The 25,266-nt window shown below is 35.7% G+C and overlaps 1 protein-coding gene across 4 annotated transcripts in view; it reads left to right on the top strand.

Moving 5' to 3' along the window:
• The window catches only part of Znrf2 (zinc and ring finger 2), a 148,224-nt gene that overhangs the window by 111,976 nt on the left and 10,982 nt on the right, over positions 1–25,266 (top strand). For 2 of the 4 annotated variants that reach the window (XR_015449308.1, XR_001183124.3), the window contains exon 5: positions 647–938. The gene's annotated coding sequence lies outside the window, so the exon portion shown is untranslated. Of the gene's footprint in view, positions 1–628; positions 11,447–25,266 lie in introns of those variants that run through there. The other 2 variants (XM_013070273.3, XM_004839482.4) reach the window with 2 other exon arrangements.

Below are 25,266 nucleotides of genomic sequence, written 5' to 3'. Positions count from 1 at the left end.
TAGCTCAGTGGTTCCGCCGCCTGCCTCACAAGCGAGAGGACCCGAGTTCGATCCCCGGTACCAAAAAAAAAAGAATTTATAGACATGGAATATCTTCACTTACATTTTTGCTTCTGTTATAAGTACTTGTATTTGATTAACTCTTTACATACGTCCTAGGTTAAAAAGCATACAGATTTAAAGAGGGTTCTTGTTAAAACATTAAAAAGAAAGCAATATACATCTGTCAGCATAAGAATTTATCAGCTCAAAACAGAAATACATAGATATATGAGGTCTTAATCAGGAAATTGTTTACTGTTTTTTATTTTGGGGATTTTTAGTTATTTGAGAGAAATTCTTAAAAATTAAAAAAATGTTTGTATATGTAAATATTTGTTACTTGGGTGGTTTTTAGTGTGGAAGAGAAGTGACCATTACGTATTGACTGACTTTGGTGATATATTAAGCTTTAACCGGTCCTTTTGTGTCTTAAACTGTTCCTTTACAGAACACTAAGAGTTTTTAGAATAGTAAAGGTATTAAATTTTACAGTGACTCAGTATTCATAAGGAAATGAATGTTGTTTTTTTATTTGTGTTGCTATTATGGACCATAGTTTAAGTTAAATTTTTTTATTTTTACACAGGTTTTCTTGTCTTTTCAGGATGCTTGAAAAATCTAGAGGACTTGAGAATCTCTCTCTGAAAAACAAAAATGTGGGCTTATTCAGCCAGAAATCTGAGTTCTATGAGACATGGTAATACAAAGATGGACAATCATACAGGAAAATAGCCCTGCTGAAGACAGGACAGTAACCACAGAACTCAGTGTACCAAACTTGCATATAAGGGACACACAGGGATTTTGAAAATGCTGCACATCCCTCAGTAGTCATCTGCATAGTTAATACTGATCAACATTTTGTATTCAGACGCCAAAGTTAACTGATTGAAAAGGTGATTTACTTTTTATTCAGTTTTCTAGAGCTGTGCAACTAGCTTTGTTTTGATATGTTCTGTTTTTTTAGTTTGGGGTCTATTTCCCCCAACATAATGTTTCTGCATTCATCTATTCTTAAATTAAAAACAACACAATTTACTTCTTATAAACTAAATTCTTAAATGTGAAAAACAAGAAATTAATCAAGCAGTAAAACATTCTCTGAATGTAGCCTATGATCTCAAGTTCTTCCATTTTTTTCACCATTTATGGAAAATAGATTTCTACATAGGAAAGCTAAAATATGTTAATATTTTTAAATTAAAGGTTTAATATTACCAGGATGCTGTCCAAAGAGCAAATCAAGTTACACAATTACATTTTAAGTAATTAAATATACAGTTGCAGTTTATGAAATAATATTGTTTTCTTCTAAATGAAACTGCTCAGTAGTTAGCAGCAAATCATCTTGCAACTATGCAACTTTTAAAAACTATGATTACCAATTTTAAGTGCTGCCAGCTACAGTAACTTTCTTTTAACGGGTATTTTTTTGTTTGTTCTTTTCATATACATAATTATTTTGGTGAGCTTTGCATCTCTAGTTCCCACATTTGGGTAAAATTTTTAGCAGGTTGTAAACTTAGTAACTTATGAAAAGGGTCAAATAAAAATTTCTGGAGTGGAATTTGAAATAATTAGAAGGACATTTTATATACTTTTAAAAGTTAGAATTTAATTAGGATTCCAGATTTATAGCAATTTACATTTAATTTTCCAAATAATCTGGAATTTAGCATTTGATAAATGATTTTTAAAGCAAATACAAAAATTTTGTTAATTTATAATTTATTGATGTTACTGTAATTGAAAATGTTGTAGAGATTTTTTAATTCATTTTGTGAAGAAAGAAATGTGTTAAGCAAAATTATGTGAATAAATATTCCCTAAAAATACATCTGAATGGTAAAATACTGGAAGATAGCTATCAGGGCTATATTAGTGAATGTCTTTTTTCAATATCAAAATTACTAATAAGTAGATTGCATTTTCAACATAGGGAAAATGTTATCAGTGAGTATTTAGGCAGTGCACTTTACTTGGTATAATTGAAAGTTTCACAGTAGTGTTTCCTTATTTTTAACTCTCCTTAATGTACTTAAGTATTTGCTTTTTTAACACTGCTACTCTTAACCTCCTTTGTCTCTGTTGCTTCTGTTTCATATTTTTTAAAAGGGCAATTACAGGAGGAGCTGCTGCTACCTAGAAAAATTTGTGTTTTATGAATAATTAAAAGATTTTTAATTGTTTTCTGTGTTATTTTAGACTAGATAACATTTTCCCTAAAGTTGTGCTGTGAAATGCCTTTTGTTATGCTGCAATTGCTAAAAGAATCCAAAAACCTCCATTGTGACAGCTGACAGCACAGTTTCATAGGTGCTTTTTTAACCAGTTGTGGAAAATTATTCTTCCCTCAAGGGAAATACTATTTCCTTACGTTTTTCTGTTATGAAATCTTAATTTGAATTTATTTTATTTTACATCTTCAGTTTTGTAAGCTTTCACATTCCCTGTCATAATTCCCCCAAGGAAAACCTCTTAGAATGTGAATAATTTGTCATCTACCACTGGTATATTGTTGTAATAAGAATTACTTTGTTGTCTTCCATTCTTAAGAGATTTATTACAGTTGTGGTAATTAACTGCTTACATTCTCCTGGAAGTTGATTTTCTGATGTAACTTACTCGTTAACTTTACTTTTTGAACTGTATTGGCTTAAGTTGACTTTTCCTTCTCCTTGTCCTATTTAGCCTCTGTCATAGAGTTCTGTGCTGCAGCTGCTACAATAGAAGCTCCTGTGGTTTTGAAGAAAGTTCAGTGTTTGCCAGTCAAGTGCTACTTGATCATTACATTTGTCTAGAACAGTATTTACTAGTCTTTTTAAAGCAACCCTTTTTTCATTAGGATTTTCAGAATTGGCATTTTTACTTTAAATTCAGTCTCCAGCAGCATCCTAAAAAAGAATAATTTAGAAATTGAAAAGAAAGTTTTAAAAACTCAAATGCTCCAGTTTTTATTCAAAGTCAGTCATTATTCTGAAAAGTATATAGGTGATAGTGTATATAACATCACTTATAATATTTGTGAATCTATATGCAGTCACTGGATAGTAGAAGTAGGGCATAAAATGATGTTAGTTAGGCATTTAAATGTTCAGGTGAAACTACTGATGACAAAATATTATGGTGGTGACACAATAAAGATTGAAAGCCTAGGTAATCAAGATGGTTATAGCTTTCTAGAATCTTTGTAAATACTCATCTTCCAGTAAGGTTCTACTTGCGTATATAGAAAGCAATATGTTCTTGAATTTCACTTTAGTGCCACTCTTGTCCATAACGGATTTATTGCCAATTTTAACTCATCCTACTTTGATAATGGTTCCCCTTCCCTCTTGCCAGAATTTAAGAGAAAGTAAAATTATTCTGTCTTACTCTGGGCTCTTTGCCAGAGAAATAGACTAGCCATAGGTTTAATATGCTTTTCAGATTTAGCCACAAATCAGATGATAGATTATTTCAAGAGCAGTGTTTATGACTGAAATGTAAACATTGGTTTCTGTAACTCATTTGTGATAGTGGAAAGAATGCTGAAAAAGTCTAATTGTTTAGCTTGCATAGTATGTATATGGGTTTTAGTTTCTTAGTGCAAGTCTTACATTTCTTTAAATATTATACGATGATTTCATTTCTCACCCAGTAGATATTTCACTAGAATGTAGCCCAACAATGACTGAGGCCCATGCTCAGCATATCTACATGATGTACAGTATTTCAAAAAGATTTCAGTTTGAATGCATTAGTGAAAACAACAGAACTCTTTTCAGAGCTTATTTGACTCATGGCTATAATCTAAAGTTTGAGTATAGTGAAGTTTGAGAACAATCATTTAGATAAATATTTTATTGCAAAACAGGATATTTCTTTAAAAAGGTTGTACATTCAGTGTAAATATTACCTACTTTTATGTACTGAATTGGAGAGTGGAAGAGTGCAATTTTCCTAAAAATAAGCTATATTTGAACAAAGCATGAAACTTTTAAAATTCAAGAATAATTGAATTTAACATGCCATTGGTAACCACACTGTACATTGATAATAATATCCAAATCATCTTATTCTTCACAGAGGTTTCATATAAATCAGATTTTTGGGAACCATATAAAACAACTACTTAAGGGTAATTGGTGCTTATTAAACATGAGTACAGTTTGTTGCTGAAGTTTTCTAGTTTATTTGAGCTGTTTTCTTGCAATTTTGATTTACTCTGAGGCAAACTCAGTATATATTGACAGTGATTAAATGTGAAGTGTCCCTTGTTCCAGTGTTCCTTGTTATTATATAGATATTTTCTTAACTCAAAGTATTCTAGCATGTCAACTACTTTATTTTTGGCTCACTTGCCTATTTTTCCTGAGGAATGTAACTTCTGGGTTTTTTGTTTGTTTGTTTGTTTTGCTGTGTTAACTGTTGTTACATTTTTACTATCTACTGTCTTTTCTTTTTTACTTACATCTTTTCATTCTGAAACTGAATTGCTAATTTGTTTTCTTTAGAGGAAATGGCTACTTGGTGTATTCCTAGTACTGATGAGGAACAGCTGGTAAAACTTTTTTTTTTGACAGTAATTTCACCAATAAGTTGAGTACTATATTCTGTAAATGCCGTGTGTAAGCTAGGAAACAGAATTCCTGTATTAAATGGAAAATACCTGGTCTCTTTAGTCAGATAATTTTCTGAGAACAGTAAGGCTTTGAAGAAAACTAGATAGGTTAATATTTAGTTGGAAAGGCAACATTACTTTATGTAGGAGAGTTGGTTTATTTTCAAATATTTAAGATATCAATTTTAGACCAATAGTTACTAAGAAGATAGATTTTTGTTGGTTGTCTATAGAGAAGCAAAGAACAGCATGGTGTGAACTAGCATGCCAGATATAAATGAAAAAAAAATTAGTACTGTAGTGTCTGTTAACCACCATTGTTTTTTTAGCTCTGACCTGGACAGTGAGCCACCTGTCAGGACCCCAATTCTTGGCATCAGAAATGACTTAAGTCTTCCTAAGTGCTCATGCCTGCATATTCTGATTAAGTATGTTGAAATTGATAGGCACCAATTTAACTTACAGTTCTGCTTGCATCCTATTTTCGGTAAACCTGGGTACCAGACTCTCAAAAATGTTTCATTATTTGTCATTCTTGAGTACTTGTATGCATGTAGTATAGTTATCAGACTCCATAGGGAGATACAAAAGATATATTGAAATGTGATGATATTATCAGTTCATTACATTTCTTTGTTATGACTTTTTATGTTGGAAAATCATGGTAATAATACATATTTACCTCCACTGCTTTACTCATGGTTTCCACAACTCTTCTGTGATAACTCTTAGTTTTCTGTATTAGAAAGTATTTTTCTGTTGAATAAGGTGTCAAAAGCATCAATCACAAGAAGCAGAGAAAACGTATTGGGAACAACTGGTATTAGTATGTTATAAACTAAAATGGAACAATTCATTGATATATTAGTAAGACTTCCAAATGATCTTGTTAAATTATCCTCTTATTTAGAAGCAGAAAATAAGAGAGGATGCTTTTGAGGAAAATTGTCATATCTTCCTTACAGTTTTAAGTTTACAGCACATTATAATTAAAGTAAGAAACAAACTAAGAAACATCTGAATGCTGAACTTACCATGCATAAATTGATGTTATAGCCTCTTTATTTTTTGCATACCCATTACCACAAAATTAAATTTAAAACTCAATGTTGAAATGTAATAGCTTAAGAGTGACTATAGTGGTAATAGAAAAAGATTTCTTCATTACCTTAACGGTAAGTAAAGGTACTGTGACATTTCTAATGTAAGGCCTGACTGTAAATTTGTAATTGAAATATGACTAGAGAGCTGTTAAGTTTTAGGTAGGGATATTCTGCTACTGCATAGTCACAACTTTTAAAATTTGTTTTATTTAGTAACATGCCATTGTATTTTAGAAGAAGAGTATAATTCTTTGAAAGCATAGTTTTTATGATACAGAAGGTATTGAGCTTAGTAGTATAGTGATTAAGAACCTGGGTTCTGGAGCCAGACTGCCTAGTTTTACCATCTCTGGATATCGAACAAGATAATTTTTCTGTGCCTCACCTTCCTACATTAGGCTTGTTGAATTTTATGGAAAGGTATGCAAGACCAGTAGTGTAATAATCTCTTAATAGTGTTAGTGGTTAGCATAAGTAAGAATATCTGTGCCTATTTATGAATAATTTTTATTACTTTGTTCATTCAGGAAGTATGATAGTAGTATCTAAGACCTTAACTCTCAGGTTTAAAGAAGCCAACATGTACTAGAGAACATTAGGGGTTTTGACTTCATTCTTGTCTAAAATCTAGTGACTTTACCCTTCCAACAATTGTATATGAAGCATTCTTTGATTCTTTGCACCATTGGTACCAAGAATATAGACATGAAAGATAGCTGACCTTTATGAACTTAATTTTTTTTTTTTGGAGATACTGGGCTTTGAATTGGGTGCTCTGTTCTGGAGGTCTATATCCCTAGACCCTTCCCTTTTTAAATTTTGAGACAGAATCTCTCCAAGTTGCCCAAGCAGTAGTCAAACTTGTAATCCTCCTTCCTCAGCCTACAATCTTAATTTTTAGTAGGTAAAGCAAATAACTAAACAAGCATAAAATGGAGAGTAACAGATGGCTCTTATAAACATACACGCAAGGTATTTTGAAGGTACACAGAGTTGTGAAACTCAGACTAAACAAAATAATTAAGTCTTTAAGAACAAATAGAATATAGCTGTTGGGGATGTGGTAAAGGAACATACCAATTGAGAATTTTGTAGAGGGTATTCCCAAGGCAAAAGGCTTTTAGGGTATCACCAAGATTGAGAAAAGTGTGGCATTCTTGGGAGTTACTCTGTCTGGAAAAGGAAGCAAGTGGCAAATCATGTGCACACTAAACTAAAGTTGATGGATTTTAAGCAGGAAAAGACTATCACGTTTACATTTTAAAGTAGAAAGGATGGGACTGGAGGCAGAGAGACCTGTTAGGAAATTTTGAGTAATTCAGACAAAATGATACGGAGTGGAACTAAAGCACTGACAGTAGGGAAGCCAAAGACAGAAGAACTTAAAAATTTTAGAGAACAGAATTGACTCATCCTGACAGTCATTTGCATGTAAGGGATGAGAGACAAGACCAGGACAGCTTCTAATTGTACGTTTTCCACAGATTGAAGGATTGAATCCCTATTTGGAAAAAGCTGATTATGCTAGTAATATTCTGGAAAACCAGACACAGGAATACCAATTCTAAAATGAAGGAATTGGATCTTTTATTTTTTTGGTACCAGGGATCAAACTCAGGACCTTGCCCTTGTGAGGCAGGTGGCAGAACCACTAAGCTAAATCCCCGGCCAAGGAATTGGATCTTCAGTATCAGAGCCTTGAGAGAGAACCCACGACCTAACTACTGAACAGATTAGGAGAAAGGAGAAGTTGGTATATATGTGTGTAGTCTATTAGTGTTCAGGAGGTGTCTAGACCCAAACATTGGCAGCACTGTCAGAGTAAGTGCATGATTAGGAAGGTACACAGAACTAGTTTAACAGCATCCACCTTGGTGATATGTCCCTTCTGCCCTTAGCTGTAGATGCCTGTTAGAATGGAGCCATGCTTCCCCAGATTCACTTATTGAGATGCTGAGATGCAGCCAATTTTCTTGAGGTTTTGTATTTGGTTCAATTATTCACCCCATCCCCTTTCCATTATACCTGGCTTCTTGGATCTTTGCAGCAAATGTAAATCTATGATTGGAAACAGGGTCTTGTAAAAGTAGATATATGGGCAAGATGGATCCTGTTGCCTGATGGATGCTGTTAAAGATAGATTGGGTTAGACTTGGTAAGAGGAGGACCAAAAGAGATGTATTGCTTCTTGGAAAGCTATGGGTTGCCACTGACCACATCATGATCTTTCTTGTTCCGCAAAAGACAGGAAATGAGGACTTGGTAAACTTATATTCAGTTATTAGAGGAGCAACAACCGTGGGATAGCCTTGTGGGTCAAGGAGGCTACCCACAGATTATCTAATACAGTATATGCTTGGGGACACTAATTCAAGCTTTTACAGGTTTTTCCAAGTTGGTTCAGAGGTTCCCTTGTAGATAGCTTGGGACTTCAGGACAGCAAGGACTGTCAGAATAATAGAAAATTAATGCCTGAAATGTATATCCTAAGATGTCAGAAACCTTTTATTCATAAATATCACATTATTTAAGATTTAATTTCCCACATAAAATTTTTAAAAATGACTTTTCTGCAATATCATACTGTAATTATAAAAGTTTTTAAATTCTGCCATGTAGTGCCTTATTACTATGATACTATTTTCTGTGAACTTTTGGGTTTATTGTTTATTATTTTATGAGATTTATTATGAGGTTTAAAGAGTACTCAGCCAAAAAAATTGCCTTTCAACAAAGTCAGTTTGAGAATTTAATACTTTCTGATTGGCTTGGTCATTTGTGGCTAGTTCGGTAACTGAAAGTGCACTAGTCGCACAATGTTAGCAATGTAAATTTATATTTCAGAAAATACCAAATAAGTATAAATTATGAATTTTTCAGGGTAGCTAGTACTTAAAATGTTATTAAATTAATGCTAGGGTTATTCATTATCCAAATATTCAGATGATATCTATCAAGGAGGTCAAATGGTATACAGCTTCTCCATTGTTGGGACTCAAGCATGGCAAAACCTTCCTAGGCTATTTAAATTTCCAACCTGTTGGGGCTGAGGATTTAGCTCAGTCGTTCCACTGCCTGCCTCACAAGCACAAGGTCCCAAGTCCGATCCCTGGTACCAAAAAAAAAAACTTCCAACCTGTTATTTTGGCATTGAATCAATACAAAAATTATCAGGTGACATGTTAGATTCTGTTTTCAGTCTTTGAAATCTGGAGTGTATTCTGCACTTAGAGCATGTTTCTGTTTGGAACTAGCCACATTTTAAGGGCTGAAGAGCTAGGTGATCACTGACTACTATACAGCACAGTTCCAGCAGACTACTCTGGGAAGCTTTTCCACTCCTGTCTGTACCTGAATATATTTCTGAAGGCTTTTTAATTCCAACATTGTGAAGACTCTTGGGTCTCTTTTAAAGTTGATTTAACTACTACATAGAAACAGAATTTGTTCCATATTGTTACCGAATTGAGGAAATTCTTGATTTTTTTTAATGAGAACTAAAAATATCTTTAAAGAAGATTGAAGATCTAATAATTCATTATGTACATTCATTGATACCCTGGCTTTCACTGTGATTGCTGCTTTTTTGATGACACACAGGCTTTGATTAATTGGTCGATTTAATAGAAGTTGGCATGTTTCTGAGCAGTGGTGGTGGTAGCTCTAGTTCAGTTTTTTCCATGTTGAGTTGTGTTGGGGGTTTTTTGTTACATTTTCCAGCTGTAGAAGCTTGTCCATAAGACCTTCATTCCCAAAATGAAGACTGCAGAATCCAACACGAGAGGCAGCAGGAGTTAAGTCTTTTTGATAACATGCTGCTTAGCTTGCCTAGGCATTCTGTGCCCAAGTGCCAAGGTGAATTGAGTCAGGAATAGGGGTTGCCAAGAAATTTATCCATAAGGTTGGGCTACATGCTAGGAAAATGGACATTACATACTTCTGCTTTGAGATTGGAGCCAGTGATTCTCAACACTTGGCTCTTAAAAACATGAACTCAGGAGAGAAGAGGAGAACACAGAGACAACTCTTTAAGTCTTTTAAGTCCTTAACCCCACTCCCACGCCAGTATTTCTGAGGCAATCTTCTGGTGTGATTCTGTTGTATAGCTAGTGTAGTATATCCTATCCTAGGGTTTTCCCACACAGGCCAAAATAGGGTGTCTAATCGTGAGGAAGAAAAGATGCTAAACTGGTCTCAGCCCTCTGTAGGGAAGCTTTGACTAAATCCCCTTAAATTCTTTTCTGCTTGATTGAACTCTTGACTGTGGATAAGAAAACTACTCTGGTATTATTATGAATTCTTCCTAATTCTGTGGTTCATGAAATAAACTGCCTGATTCAGCCAGGATCTGATCATTTATTTTCACAGTGAAATTGTATTCCCTTTGGAATAAACCCTTTGGATCTCAAGCTGTTGTCTCTTCCTTTGGATTTAAAAGTTCAACTGTTGTACTCAAAACTGAGCAATGATATCTTTGTCCTATACTCATTGTTTCCCTCCTGAAGCAGCTCCTACCAGTGATTCACTAAGTTCCCACTAGCAGCTGGGGAAACAAGAAATTAAGAACCAGGAATAAAAAATGTAGCAGTTAATGATATAAAAATAACACTCTCTTATACCTGTCACTCTAAAGCCACTTAAGGCCTAAGAATGTGAGTACCTGCAGTCTGCTTTTCATTCTTAAACTTATATTGGTGATCTTTGGAAGTCTCACCCTGAAGAAGAATGTGTAGGAAGTTATTTGAACTAGAATGCAGGATGAGTTGAAATATTGGTTCATCCATTTAGCATATAACTACTGAATGTTTGATATATGTAAGGTACTACATATACATTGATAGGTAAAAAGGAAAGTTCTAGAGCTATGGTTCAATATTGGTAGCAAAAAGATTGGTAATCACAGTTATAGTATAACAAACAAATAAAATAGATATTTGAAACAGTCCTGAAATAGCATTTGTGTTAGACCTTACAAGAAGTAAAGTCACTGAAAGTCATTATAAAGCACTTTTGGAGGGCATCTGGTAATGAGTTCAGTCTTGTGCCAGGCCCTGATGAGTATCAGTGCTACTGAAACAAAGGTGAAACCAGATGCAGATACTGCAAATGCTACGATCACAGTGGAGCCAGCCAGATTTGTTAACCTAGAGACCTGTTTCCTCAGAACAGTGTTATATGTATTATCAAATTTTTTCTTCACTGGTTGTTCAAGGCAATTTTACTAGGCTATAATTTACATGTAGCAAACACTTCTGTAAGTGTACTCTCTGATGGATTAGGCCCGACATACATACTTGTGTTAACACCTCAACCAAAACAACATTTCTACCACCTCTCACAAGTTACCTCAAGTCACTTTATACGTAGTTAGTTTCCACCCATCCACCTTCAATCCTAGACAGCCGTTGATCTGCTCTGTATTGCTATATATTAGATGAAATTATTCAGTATGTATTTTATTTGTGTAAGTCTTATTTAGCATAGTATCTGTGAGAAGCATCCATGTTGTTGCTTGAATCTATAGTTCTTTCTTTGCTTAGTTTTCCATTGTGTGAATATTCTACACTTTGTTCATTCTCCTCCTTGGTGAGGACCTGGTTTATTTTTAGTTTGAGGATATTATGGATTAAGTGGCTATGAACATTTATTTACAATTTTTGAGTAATGTAATTTTTTTCAATAAAACAGGTAAAGTTGCTGAGTTGTGTGGTATTTGTTTAACTTCATATGATACTACCAAACTGATTTCCAAAGTGGCTATCCTGTTTTATATTCCTACCAGCCTTGCAATTTTGCCACATTATTACTAAAACTTGGTGTTGCAGCCTTTAATTCTGGCCATTCTGGTGGGTGGGTAGTGGTATTTTGTTGTGGTTTTAGTTCGCATTTATTTAACCAGTGTTACGATTTATATCTAGATGTTCCCCTAAGTCTCATGGACTCACATGCAGGGTGATTTGAATTAAAGGGTGGTTTGAATCATGGAGGCATTATAGCCAAATGTGGTCTTAGGAAGTAGGGCCTGATCAGAAGAGGCAGGTTGGTCACTGGGGGCGTGACCTGGGAGGGTGTATCTCCCTCCTTGTTTTCTCCCTTCACTCTGCTTCCTGGCTGCCATGATCCAAGCAGCTTTTCCTCCACTATTCCCATCTTCCATGCCTCTGACCATGCAAGGACTGACACTTCTGATACATGTGCCAAAATAAACCTTTCCTCCTTTAAATTGTGGGTGTTGGGTACAGTATTCCAGTGACAAGAAAGTGATTAAGACAACTAGTAATGACATTAAACATTTTTAATGTGCTCATTTGTCATTACTTTATCTCTTTTGATGAAAGGTCTATTCTATTTATCCTATTTTTAATAGCTTTATTGAAGCATAACTTACGTACCATAAAATCCACACATTAAAAGTATGCAATTCAAAGGTTTTTCATATATTTACAGAGTTGTATAGTCTTCAGCATATTCTAATTTTAGAATATTTTAATCACCCTAAAGAAACCTCATTATCACACCCCCTTTCCCCCTTATCTGACTCTAAGCAAACAGTGCAGTCATACAAAATGGGGTCTTTTGCATTTGACTTTTTTCACTTAAAAGTGGCTGAGGATCACATGTTTAATATATACTAGTAATTCTTCATTTTTACTTAATATTCTCTTGTATGGAGATTCCACATTTTGCCTGTCCATTCACTGGTTGATGAAGATTTGGATTGTTACCACTTTTTTAAACCTTTTTTGAATGATACAGTTCTACCAGGAACATTTACTTTGGACATGAGTTTTCATTTGTCTTAGGTAAGTACCTAAAAGTGGAATTGCTTGGTCATATGCATGCAGCCTTATATGCTCTCCTTATTATTATCTCATTCCCTAGATCTCCTGTCTTCTGGCTGTTCTGCGTATCTGTTGCTCGCTCCAACTAGTAGCTCACCATCAGGCTACCTATAACATGGCTTTCCCTGATTGTTTCCCTCCTTGATCAGTATTGTTTCCAGCAGTAGCTCCATAACCATACATACACAATAAGTTTTCAGTTCCACTTCCTCCAGCAGGGAGTCAGCAGAACTTCTCAGCTTGCTCTACCCTGGTAGAACTACAGGGCCATAGAACAAGGGGAGCTGGGGGAGGGGGAAACAGGAGCAGGCTCAAGCAAAAATGCTACAGATGCCCTCATTCTTATCACACCTTTCTTGTGGCATGCCTTTCATCAATTTCCAAGCTTCTGAAATAATTGTTTTCACAGTTTTGTTGAACTTTGTCATTTCTCTTGGGGGAAAAAGTTTGCTAAACTCCTTATCTAAGCCATTTCTGAAGTCTGATTGGGCTCTTCATTTTGAAATTGGGTTTTGTATGTCAACTGAGTTCCAGAGGTTTTTTTTTTTTTTTTTATTCCACATAACAAATCTTTACCTCATAAGTGATTTGTAAATACTTTTTCTCAGTCTGTGGCTGGCCTTTTTTTCTTCTTAATGAAACCTGAATTTTGATGAAGTCAAACTTAAAAATTTACTTACTATTTTTCTGTTTTCCTGCCCTATATTGTCATAAAAATTTTTCTATATAGGTATTATATGTACATCTGTGGAACAGTAATTATTATTGCATATTATGAGGGTAAGGGTTGAAGTTCATGTTTACCCATATGGCTTTCCAGTTTGCTCCAGATCATTTGTTAAAGAGAATATATTTTCTCTATTGAATTAACGTGACATCTTTGTTGAGAAATCAGGTAACTTATACATCTGGACCTGTTTCTGGACTTTTTGGTTCCGTTAACCTATATCATGTATTACACATACTCTGATGTCTTTCTGTCTTGATTATTATAGGTTTTAGTAAATCTTTAAATTCTTCAATTTTTAAAGAAATTTTGCTAGACAGAATTCTAGATTGTCTTTTGTTTCCTTTCATTACTTTAAAGATTCTAACTGCTCCATTCTCTCATTCTGTTTTTGTCTTGGATAACTTCAGTCAAGAAGTTTGCCATCATTCTTTTTTATTCTGTAATTTATAAAGCATACTATAAAATTCACTATTTTGAAGTGTGCAATTCATTGTATTTAGAATATTCACAAAGTTGTGTAGCCATCACCACTAATTCCAGAATATTTATATCACTCTAAAGAGAAATTCTTTGCTCTTTAGCAGTCATTTTTAATTTCCCCTTTCTCCTTTGTCCCGGCAACAGCTAATCTTTCTGTCTTTCTGGAGCAGCTTATTCTGGACATTTCATTAAATGGAATCATATAATATATGGCCTTTTGTGTCTCATTTCTTTCACTTAGCATGTTTTCAAGATTCATCCATGTGGTAACATCAGTACTTCATTTATTTTAATGGTTGAATAATATCTCACTGTATAGATACTCTATATTTTATTGAGCCTTTGAGTTGTTTCCAATCATTGGCAGTCAAGAATATTACTACCATGAGCAATAATGTACAACTCTTTGCATGAATGTGTTTTTAATTTGTTACAGTATATTTGTCAGAGTAGAATTGCTGTATCATATGGTAAATATGTGTTTAATTTTCTGAAAACTGCCAAACCTTTTAGCTGTAACATTTTACATTACCAACAGCAATGTATGAGTTTTCCAGTATCTCTGCATTCTTACTAATATGTGTTATTACCTTGCCATCCTCTTGCTTTTTATTTGCTTTTCTATAATGATTATTAATCCTTGTCCTTTTTTTAAATTTTGGTTTTGTAATTATATTTGACAGTCGGAAAATTTGGCAGTTCTCACCCACATTGACTGTAGATTTTTGGAAGTGATAATAGGTGCATATGTAACTAAAATAGGAATTTGATTGGTTTATCTTCTTGTTTTCTGGACAACACACGGACACAGTGTGGGACATTATTTAGCTCCGACAGCTTTATTGAGTCTGATATTGTGCACAGTTTATTTGTGCACAGTGTATATTTCTGGCTATCTGTGTCTTCTTGGCACATTTCTAGCTATCTCTGTGTTTTTCCTGCCCCATCTTTGTCTTTCTGTGTGTCTCTTCTTTCAGCCTCATGCCTGTAAGTGCTCTCTCTACCACTGAGCTATATGCTGGAGCACACTTCTTGACATCTGCTTCAAGGATGCACATGTAATGAATGTCCACCTCACTGATGGCAAACAGCCCTACTTACCTTACTCACTGCCATTCTGGTGAGAGCCATTCTGTCAGCCTCAGGATAGAAAGCTGCCTTTGTTTTTGACCTTTGTGGTCATTCTTTAAAGAATTTTACCTACCTCAACTTTACATAATTTTCACCTGGTACTTCTGAATATAGTTCATTTTAGGAAATGTAAATGTTTAATCCATGTATTATAACTTTATAGAACTTTTTCCGCATAATTTTTTAATAGTGCAGGGGGTTTTATTGATTACAATGCAAGCTGAGCATGAAGGAGAAAATGACCATTTAATAACACCAAATAGCTTTCTATAGAAAAGGTTAGGAAATAAGTTAGACCCCTATAGAGCTGTGCCTGGGAAGAAGGATAGACCTCATTTACTCTGATGCTTGATTTCCCTGTGTTTCCACTGGATATAAACAAACATGTCTTTCTTGCTATTCACTGGTAGGGGTTCTCCAGGAATTCCAGTGACTCCCAAGGGACAAGTGGTGATTGTGCAGCCCTTTACTACAACATGAGCTCTCATGATTTTACTGAAACTGTCACTTCAGGGAACCAGAAAATACCACAGTAGTACTCATCTTTAAGTATCAGCCTACTATACAGTATATTTAAAAAATAAGTGTCTTAAGTGGGTTTTGTTTTTTTTTGCTTTATTTTTGGAAATCAACTACTAAAGCTTTTTGAGTTTCATTGAGTCAGTGCTGGAATAAGAATGGTGAGATGCAGGGGGTTTTTTTGTTTGTTTGTTTTTTTATAATACCTGGTCCTTCCTTCACATCTTTACTGGATGGCCCGTTCTTTATTCAGATCTCCACATAAGTGGCTTTTCTTCAGAAAGTCTTTCCCTGGCCACCCTGTCTATAGAGATGTTCTGATCTTTCTAAAGACCACTTCCATTGTTCTGCATCCTATTTCCTGTTTAATTTTATTCTTAGCACTTTTCACTGTCTGACCTTACCATGTTTATTTGGTTATTATCTTGCTTCTCCCACTAGAATGTGTACACTGTGAAAGCAAGGATCTTTTCTTTCTTGTTCATCTCATATTCCTCGAGCCTAGAACAGATTCTGGCGCACAGCCATCTATATATAATATGTAAGTCAATCACTAAATTTTTATTTTTTAATTTTTATTAGTACATGTTTGTAATAAAAATTACATTCATTGTGGGGAGTTGGTACACATCCCTAACACATCTTAATTCTTTTTATGACCCCTTCCTCCCCCCATCACCACTCTTTGGTCCCCTTCCCTTTTGCAAAAGATCTCCCTGCTGAATTTTTAGTGCTATACCATTGTGCTATTTTTTCAGCGTGTTAACTTCTTATGAAGTGTTGTGTGAAAGAAACCAGTGTATCCACCAATATCTCTGAAATTTAAAGTTTAAAAGAAGACAACAATATAATTCAATATAAAATAAAACTTTGTGGAATCATCTAATATCTGACACATGGGTGGGCCACACCTAATAATGATAAAATAAGCCTAGTGATGAAGCTATTCATGTCAACCTTAGGCATTAGTTCTTTTATCATTATGTTAATAATGAGATACTGCCAGGGATTTAGCTCAGTGGTTCTGGTGCCTGCCTCGCAAGCGCAAGGTCCCAAGTTCGATCCCCGGTACCTAATAATAATAATAATAATAATAATAATGAGATGATACTAATAGTAGTGACAGCATTCCTCTTTGAGCACTTTCTCTGTACCCACCATCCTGCTGACCCCAGCAACTTGTTCCTAACTACAAAATACAGCAAAAGTGATGCTGTGTGACCTCTCAGCTTAGTTAGGAAAAGTGTCTACCTGTCTAGTGAATCTTCTCTGGGACCAAACTTCTGTACTGTGAAAAAGCCCAGGTCAGGGCCGGGGATTTAGCTCAGTGGTTCTGGCGCCTGCCTCGCAAGCTCAAGGTCCCAAGTTCGATCCCCGGTACCAAAAAAAAAAAAAAAAGAAAAAGCCCAGGTCACATCAACTGCCAGACATTGAGTTGGAAAACCTTCTAGATGACTCTGGGCCCACTACACTTGATTGCAACCAGACAATGAATCCTGAATAAGAACCTTGCTCAGTCTAATCAGCCTCCAGAATTGTGAGAGTTAAGATGTGATGATTGTTTTATACCACTGAGGTTGTGATGGTCTGTCAGTCATCAAAACTATGACCTTTTTAGAAAATACTGAAGACCGCTTCAGGATGGCTTTGAACTCTCTCCACGTTAGACTACTTGCTTCTTGGCAAGTGCTAACTGAATGTTTTCTCTCATTCTGTGTTGATCAGGGCTTCTTGTCTACCAAAACCTTCTCTTTGTCTTTTTACTCCTTTGCTGACTCCCATGCCCTGAAAAGGATCTTATCCTACTCAGAGCCAAAGCTAAGGTCTTCACCATGACCTAAAAGATCCTATGACATCTGTAGTGTGTATGTGTATGTAGACACACTTAATACATGCCACTCTCTACTTCCTTTGTTCCTCAACTTCTCTACTTCCTCTGTAGTTCAGCTTCTCCACTCTCCCTCTTATTCCCCTGAAGCATCCTAGAGTATACCAGGCAAGCCTGTGTCAGGGTCCTGGCACTTGTCCCTCCCTCCTCCTATGATACTGACTCCAGGTATCCACAAGCTTCATCTTTCTTTTCCTTATTTGTTTTGGCACAATTATTACCTGATCAGACAGCCTTCCTTAGTCATACAAAACAGGAACATCTGACCAGCACATCAGTCTGCCCTCCTTCTGCATCCTGTTCCCCTTAACCTATTGTCTGACTTTACTCTTAACATTTACCTGACAAATTTTACATTTGCTACTTCACTCTTCTTCCAAAATGTAAGCATTGAGAAATCAGGAACTGTAATAGTTTTGAGCACTGCTGTATCCATGGGGTCTAAAATCTGCCTGGCACGTAGCTGGGACTCACTAAGCTCAGTAATAAGATAACTAACAGGGATTGTAAAGAAGATAAGAGTACTATTAATATTGAAGCATCCTTTTCTATATTTTTATTTAAGGGCCGGGGATTTAGCTCAGTGGTTCCACTGCCTGCCTCTATATTTTTATTCAATTAGCTAATACTTGGTTAAATATTTTTTGCATCTATATCCATGAGGAACATTGTCTGTAATTTTCTTTTGTTGATATAGCTTTGTTTTTATATTTGGGAAATGGAGGCCCATAAAAGACTTGCAAAGTGTTCCCTTCTCTTTTATTTTTTGAGTTTTTATAGAACACCAAGTTTTCCTCCATGCATTGCTTTCGCTACATCTTACAAATTATGATATGTTGTTTGAAAACACGCTGTGTAGGGATGTGTGTATTGAAAACACCCAAAATTACCTAAATTTTTACTCCATGACTATACATTTTTATATCTTCCATAGATTTTTAAAGTGAAAAAAAATTATCAAAGGCTTTTGTACTTGGTTACCCTTTATTCTATAATGTATAAGAATAGACAAGGATAAAACCATGTTTAGTAACTAGTGTTGTGTATCTTTTTTTTTTCAACTTAGAAATTATAAAGGTATCCAAATACTGTTGATTAATGCACCCTACCTGTTAGTAACCTAAATTCTTTTTTTTTTTTTTTTTTTTGGTACCAGGGATCGAACTCAGGTCCTTGCGCTTGGGCAGCAGGCAGCAAAAGCACTGAGCTAAATCCCCGGCCGCCCAAATTCTTAATGTTAAATGTGGCCGTGGAAACTACAATTTAAGTTTACACATTAAATCTTTATGGTTGTAGCACAATAAGAATTCTGTATGATTAAATCAAGTTTATGATCCATAAGCTAGTATAAGAGTCATAGAGCTTAAATCCTAAAAACATTAAATCAAATCTTACACAAACCTAGTACTTTGTATTAATATTTTTACATGATGGTAAAATCAATGAGACAACATAGCTATATGAAAGCTAAAATCATTTCAATTTGTCCTAAATGATGTGGTCAGAAACATTACATGAACTCTTCTCTAATAAAACTCTTAATTTTCTATGTAATGAACCTCAAGGGCCAGTGGGGTAAAGCTTAAAAAATTTTAAAATCACTTGAATTTTATCTGGACATAATGAGTATGTAAATGGCATGTGGATGTTTTCTAATTCATTAGAAAAGCTCTTCCAAGAATGGGGGTAAAGGAAGGAGAAAGGGAAAAATAAGGAAATAAGAGAGTGCCAGACAGAGCAAAAGTTGACCTTACCACCTGATCATTTTATAATTCTAAAAAAAAGTATTTTATAGTTATAGAAACAGTAGGATTTTATAGAACTGCCAAGTTAGTTTGATGAGAGTTTGTCCTTTCATCATTAAAGAAAATTCACCTTGGGGTAAGGGAATAATTGGAATTTGGATGCTATAATCTCTCTTAGGGCTTTTTTATAATCACTCAAAAGCATCAGGAAAAAATAAGCTGATTGAAGAGAGGTTACGGAATTTTGTAGAATACAAGCCAAGACCAAATTTGAGGAGTCCTTAATAGCACCAGGTCTGAGTACAGTCAGCATTAGAAATTGACATATTAGGAAATAATAGAGTCCACATGGAGGCTGCAATTTTAAGGGATTTCGTATTAGTCGGGATAGTTCAGAAAATGAAGGAGGAGTGAAGAGAAAAGAGATATAAATACAGTGAACCTTCGAGATACGACCAGCCTGATAATACAAACAACTTGGGTTACAACTGAACTTTTAGTTTTAACTTACAACCAAAGTCTTGAGTTACAGTGTGAATCTGGGCACTTGTGGTTCCAGATGGTCTCAGATACGGATTTAACCCTTAAAGAGTTTTGGAAGGAACATTACAACATCTTTTCCTGTGTGGGGTTAATTGAGAAATCCTGGGCCAATGTCTCTCTAAGGACACAGATCTGCTCGTTTACATGAGAGATTTTGAAGGCTGTGTAGAGGAGCCTGAGCCTTCAATTGACCAACTTGAGTTACAACCAGCCCTTGCAAACTAATTGAGCTCTTAAGTCAAGGGTCTACTGTAGGACAATTTAAGTTTTATATTTTGTGGGCCTTATAAAAATCATCTAGGAAAAGGTTTGAGTTTGGATTGTACTTAGAACTCTCTTAATACACAATTTTTTAAAGATATATTTAAAAATGATTGTGTACTCATAGGAAATTACAAAAGTAGAACCAAGAATTCCTGTGTATCTTTATCCATAATTTCCAGCTCCCCCAGTGGTAAGATGTTACATAATCATTGTACATTATCAATGCCAAGAAGTTAACATTTGTACAGTACTATTAACTGCAGACCTATTTGAACCTTACAATTTTTTATATGTTTTTATGTATAGTTCTATGAAATTTAACCACATACACAGATGCATGCAACTACCATAGTAATCATGATATAGAACAATTCCATTTCCACAAACTCATGCTGCCATTTTAAATTATACCCTCTCTACAAATATGATGATCCCTGGCAACTACTGATCTGTTCTCTATCACTATAATTTTGTCATTTCAATAGTGTTACATAAATGGAACCATACAGTATATAACCTTTTGAGATTGGCACCTCCTCTCTTACTCAGGGTAATGCTCTTGAGATAGCATCAACCTGTTGCATGCATGAAGGGTTTGTTCTGTTTATTGCTGAATAATATTCCATTTTAGAGCTGAACCACAACTTAGTATTCACTTATTAAAGGACATTTTGTTGTTTCTGGCTGTTAGCTGTTCAAAGAAAGTTACCATAAACACTTAGATTTTTTGGGTGGACATGTTTTCATTTCTCTAGAAAAAATACCTATGAGTACAATTGCTGACTCTTACAGCCAGTCTGTGTTTATAACAAATTGCCAGATTCTTACAGAATACTATGTTACATTTCCACCATTGGATGTATAAGAAATCCAGTCACCCTACATCCTTACAGCAGTTGGTATTGTGGGGTGTTTTTGTGTATCTTTATTTTTTTCACGTAGTTCCAGTAAGTGTGTAGTAGCATATCATCATGACTTTAATTTGTATTTTTCCAGTGACTAATAATGTTGAACATCTTTTTACGTTCTTTTTTTTCTGGTTCTTAATATTGAATATCATTTGCCATTCGAATAACCTCTGATTAAGTGTTTTTGTATATTTTTCTAATTGGATTCTTAAATTTTCTTACAGTTGCGTTTAGAGAGTTCTTTGTGTTCTGGATGTAAATCCTTTGTCAGAATTATGAATTGCAGATATTTTCTCCCAGTCTGTACCTTGTATGGTTTGACAAAATCTAATTTATTGGTAGTTTTCTTTGAGGGTTCATGACTTTGGTGTCATGTCCAAGAACTCCACCTGGCCCTAAGTCACAAAGATTCTCTCCCATGGTGTCTTTTAAAAGATTCATGGTTTCAGTCTTCACATTTGGAGATGCCCACTTTGAGTTACTTTTTGTATCAAGTGTGAAGTTTAAGGCAGGGTTCATTTTTTGCCTAAGAGTGTACAGTTACTCTAACAATTTTTGTTAAAAACAAAAAACAAAAAACTTTTTTTCATTGAATTACTTCCCTGCTTTTGTTGAAATCAGTTGGATATGCTTATGTGCCTCTGTTTCTGGGTGCTCTGTTCTGTTCCACTGATCTGTATATCTATCTCTCTACCATTGTTAATTGTTACATTGTCTTAATTTCTATAACTAGTAAGTATTAGAATATTACGTGGTGTGATTCCATCACATTTTCTTTCCTCTCATTTTCCTTACATTTCCATGTAAATTTGAAATAGTTTATCAGTATCTACAAAAGATTCTGAGATTTTGATAAAAATTTGGGGAGAATTGACATTTTCAGTGTGTTGAATGAGTCCATAAGTACACTCTTTTTCTGTTTGTTTAGGTCTTCTTAAAATTTATCAGAGTGCTGTGGTTTTCTTTTTTTCACTTTTAATATTTTTGGTACAATTTAGATTTACATAATAATAACATTCATCATAGGGAATTTGTACCTTTACATGGTGTACTTTGATTCCTTTTTTCCCTTTCCCCTCCCCTTCCATCAACCCCTTTTCCCCTTCCTTATTTATAGAAGCCCCGTTTCCATTATTTCCTTCTTTTCTCATTGTGATTTTCTTCGTACAAGTCCTGAACATGGTTTTTGTTTTTGTATTTTGGTACCGGGGATCGAACTCAGGACCTTGCGCTTGCAAGGCAGGCAGTGGAACCACTGAGCTAAATCCCCGGCCCCATGAACATGGTTTTTTAGATTTAGATTGAAGGTTTTAGGTTTGGGGATTTTTTTTCCAATTTGAATCGTTTTAAGTTTCTAATTTCAATTGCAACATATTCAGTGCTAGTCTATAGAAATAAGATTGTGTGTATGAATTTTGCATCCTGTGACCCTATTAAAACTCTCTAATAAGTTATTTCCTTCTTTTATTTCCTGGAATAGATGGTATAAAATTGCCTATTCTTTTGTTTGGCATAATTCAGTAGTGAAACCATTCAGGCCTGGAGATTTATCAAAATGTCACCAAGGCAGTAAGGAACCATTCCCTCACTGTATCCTCAACTTCCTTGGACCTCAGTTCTTTGTGCCATTAATGGGAGACATAAATCCCCATTTATTGTGTGCTGAGAGAATGAAGGTTTCCATCTTCATATAGCTACTTTCTGCTGAAAGGAGTTATAGGCTGTACTTGGGATTATGTTTTCTCCAACTACCTTAGAATGTTGTGGTTCACTGGCTAGGTTGAAATAAAAACTTGTCAGAAGACCATAACAAAGGGGTTACTGTCTATATGTAAAGGACTGATGAGCTGCCTGTTTGATGGGAGACAGCTTGATGAATTTGTCAGGAGAGTTACTTTATTATTAGGTTGGGGATATAGAGCCCAGATACAAGAAGGAGCAGGTCAGATTCCCGTATTTCCTGTGGAGGAGAAAGTATGGCAAGAGGGATGTTAGATAAATTATCATGAGCCTGAGAGCCATAGCCCTAGCAAGATTAGCCATATTATGGAGCTAATTAAACACAGGAGTCTCAATGTAGGTCCCCATTTAAGCTGTGGTGCATTAGGGTCATTAGTGATTGTCTTTATGTGCACCTAGAGTAGTACTGAAGTTTTGCTTTTTGAAGAGGAACCTCAGGTCTTCCAGAGGTTCATAGTAGAATCTTTGTTCTTTGGGTAGTCTTTTTCTTCAGACAGTTCAAGTGAGACTGGCTTTTTCCTATAAAGGTAAATCCAGCTGCTATATCTGTCTCTACCACCTTTACTATACTGGGCGTGGCAAGGATCACTGAAAAGGATCCCTTCCATTAATTGGTTGCAGGAGTTCCTTCTTTCCAAGTTTTAATGAGCACTTGGTTTCCACGGTGGACACTAGATTGTGCCCCCTGGGCCAGGAGCTGGCAGGACTTTGATCCCATACAGTTGAATAACCTGTTGTAATTGACCCAAGTTAATAAGGTACTCTAAGGGTCTTATGCCCTGGGTCTTCTACCATATCAGAAGATAGAAAAGCCCTCCTGTATAACATCTCAAATGGACTCGTATTTAGCCCAGTTTTAGGGATATTTTGAACCTTCATGGGTACTATTGGCAATAATTAGAGCCAAGTCTCTTGGCAAAGTTTTACCAGAGTTCATTTTAGGATTCTGGTTTCCAGAAGACTGAGGTCTCCATGTAGAATAGAGGTGGTACTTTATTCCTAAAGTCTTTGCCACCTCCTGAGTTATTTGAGAGGTAAAAGAAGACCCATTGTCACTCTGAAGGGATTGGGGTAGTCCAAACTGGGTAATGATTTCTTTGAGGAGCACTTTAAACAAGTAAGGAAGGTTTCAATCCAGCCTGTAAAAGTGTCAATTAGGACCAATATTTGTTTAAATCCCCGCAGGTGGGTAAAGTCTAGTTCCTAGTTCTCTTCAAGGTATGTCCTCCTCTGTACAGGTTCTAACAAAGGAGGTGGTTTGGGCTTGCCAGGGTTACCGTAGGCACAGAGTAGACAAGCTTTGTAATCCTGTCAGGTGGTTGCCACTAATCCTAGTCCTGCAAAAAATTTGAGTGACCATTTCCAATGTAGGAATCTCTTGCCATATGGAAAGAATCATGAAGTGTTTTAAAGCCTTCTAATGTGTCCCTTGAGGAAGTACCAGTTTGTTTTCTAAATACCACCGGAGTCCCTCTTTAATCCGCCATTTTCCTAAGGCCCATTTATCTGGGGGAATATAGACTGATTTTAATAGTTCCACAGGAACTAGGAATAAGGCTAGGGTCTTGAGGGTCTGTAAGGCTGCTCTTCTTGCCTCCCTATCAGCCTTTCAATTTCTCAGGCTTTAGACATGTCTCTTTGGTGTCCCTTATAATGCATTACAGCACCCTGCTTGGGAAGATAGACTGCCTCTAGGAGTTGTAGAATTTCCTACTTGTGCTTTGTAGATGATTGCTCATTAGTTAATAAGCCCCTTTCTTTCCAGACTGCTGCATGAACATGTAGCACCAAAAAAGCATATTTGGAGTCTGTATAGCTATTTAGCTTTTGGCCTTTTCCTAGTATCAGTGCCCAAGTAAGAGCTATGAGCTCTGGTTTTTGAGCAGAGGTCCCTGGGGAAGAGGTTTTGCTTCAGTGACTTGTGAACTGACAACTGTATAACCTGCCTTTTGATGTCCTTCAATAAATCTACTTCTGCCTGCAGACATTAATGAGGCAGGATTAAGAGTAGTATAAGTCTTTATGTTAACATCAGGGGTATCTAGAAGGATGACCTGGCATAGTCTCAATAGATAAAATCTGCCTTGGCCTTTGCCAAAATTGGAGAATTGCCCCCAATTTACTAGTAAATATCTAGTAAATATCTTCCTAGTAAGGGAGTAGGACACCATGGAACAATTAAAAGGTCACAGTTAAACATTCAGCCTTCGAAGTGGCATGTCAGAGCAGGTATAAAGAAGCTCTGACTAAGAACCCCCTCAACCCCAATTATGGCTATAGATCTAGAGGAAGGATTTCCAGAGAAGGAAGTTAAATCAGAATGAGCTGCCCCTATATCTGGCAGTAACTGAATTGGCTCACTTATGATATCCAGAGTCACCTGGGGCTCCTCACAGAAGATAGTAATGTCCATGGACAAGGGCATTGCAGGTTGCCCTGGCCCCTTCAGTCATCATCAGAATGGAAGATGAAGGTTTTGGCTGGCCTAGCCCTTCTCTGGGAGGAGAGACAGTCAATCCTCCAGTGCTGTGAGTCAGGCACATTGGCCACCTAACACTTGGCACAGAGCATGGGTGGTGGCTTAATACAGTCATGTGTCCAGTCTTCTTGTATTTAAAACAGGAACTCTTGGGCCAGGGATTTAGCTCAGTGGTTCTGCTGCCTGTCTTTCAAGCACAAGGTTCTGAGTTCAATCCCTGGTACCAAAACAAACCAAAAAACAGGAACT

Source organism: Heterocephalus glaber, unplaced genomic scaffold (genome assembly GCF_053883595.1).
Source record: "Heterocephalus glaber isolate CG9 unplaced genomic scaffold, H.glaber_assembly_v1.0 deba00000676, whole genome shotgun sequence".
Classification (NCBI taxonomy): Eukaryota; Metazoa; Chordata; class Mammalia; order Rodentia; family Bathyergidae; genus Heterocephalus; species Heterocephalus glaber.
The sequence above is the reverse complement of the archived record's forward strand: the minus strand, read 5'-3'. Positions and strand labels throughout refer to the sequence as shown.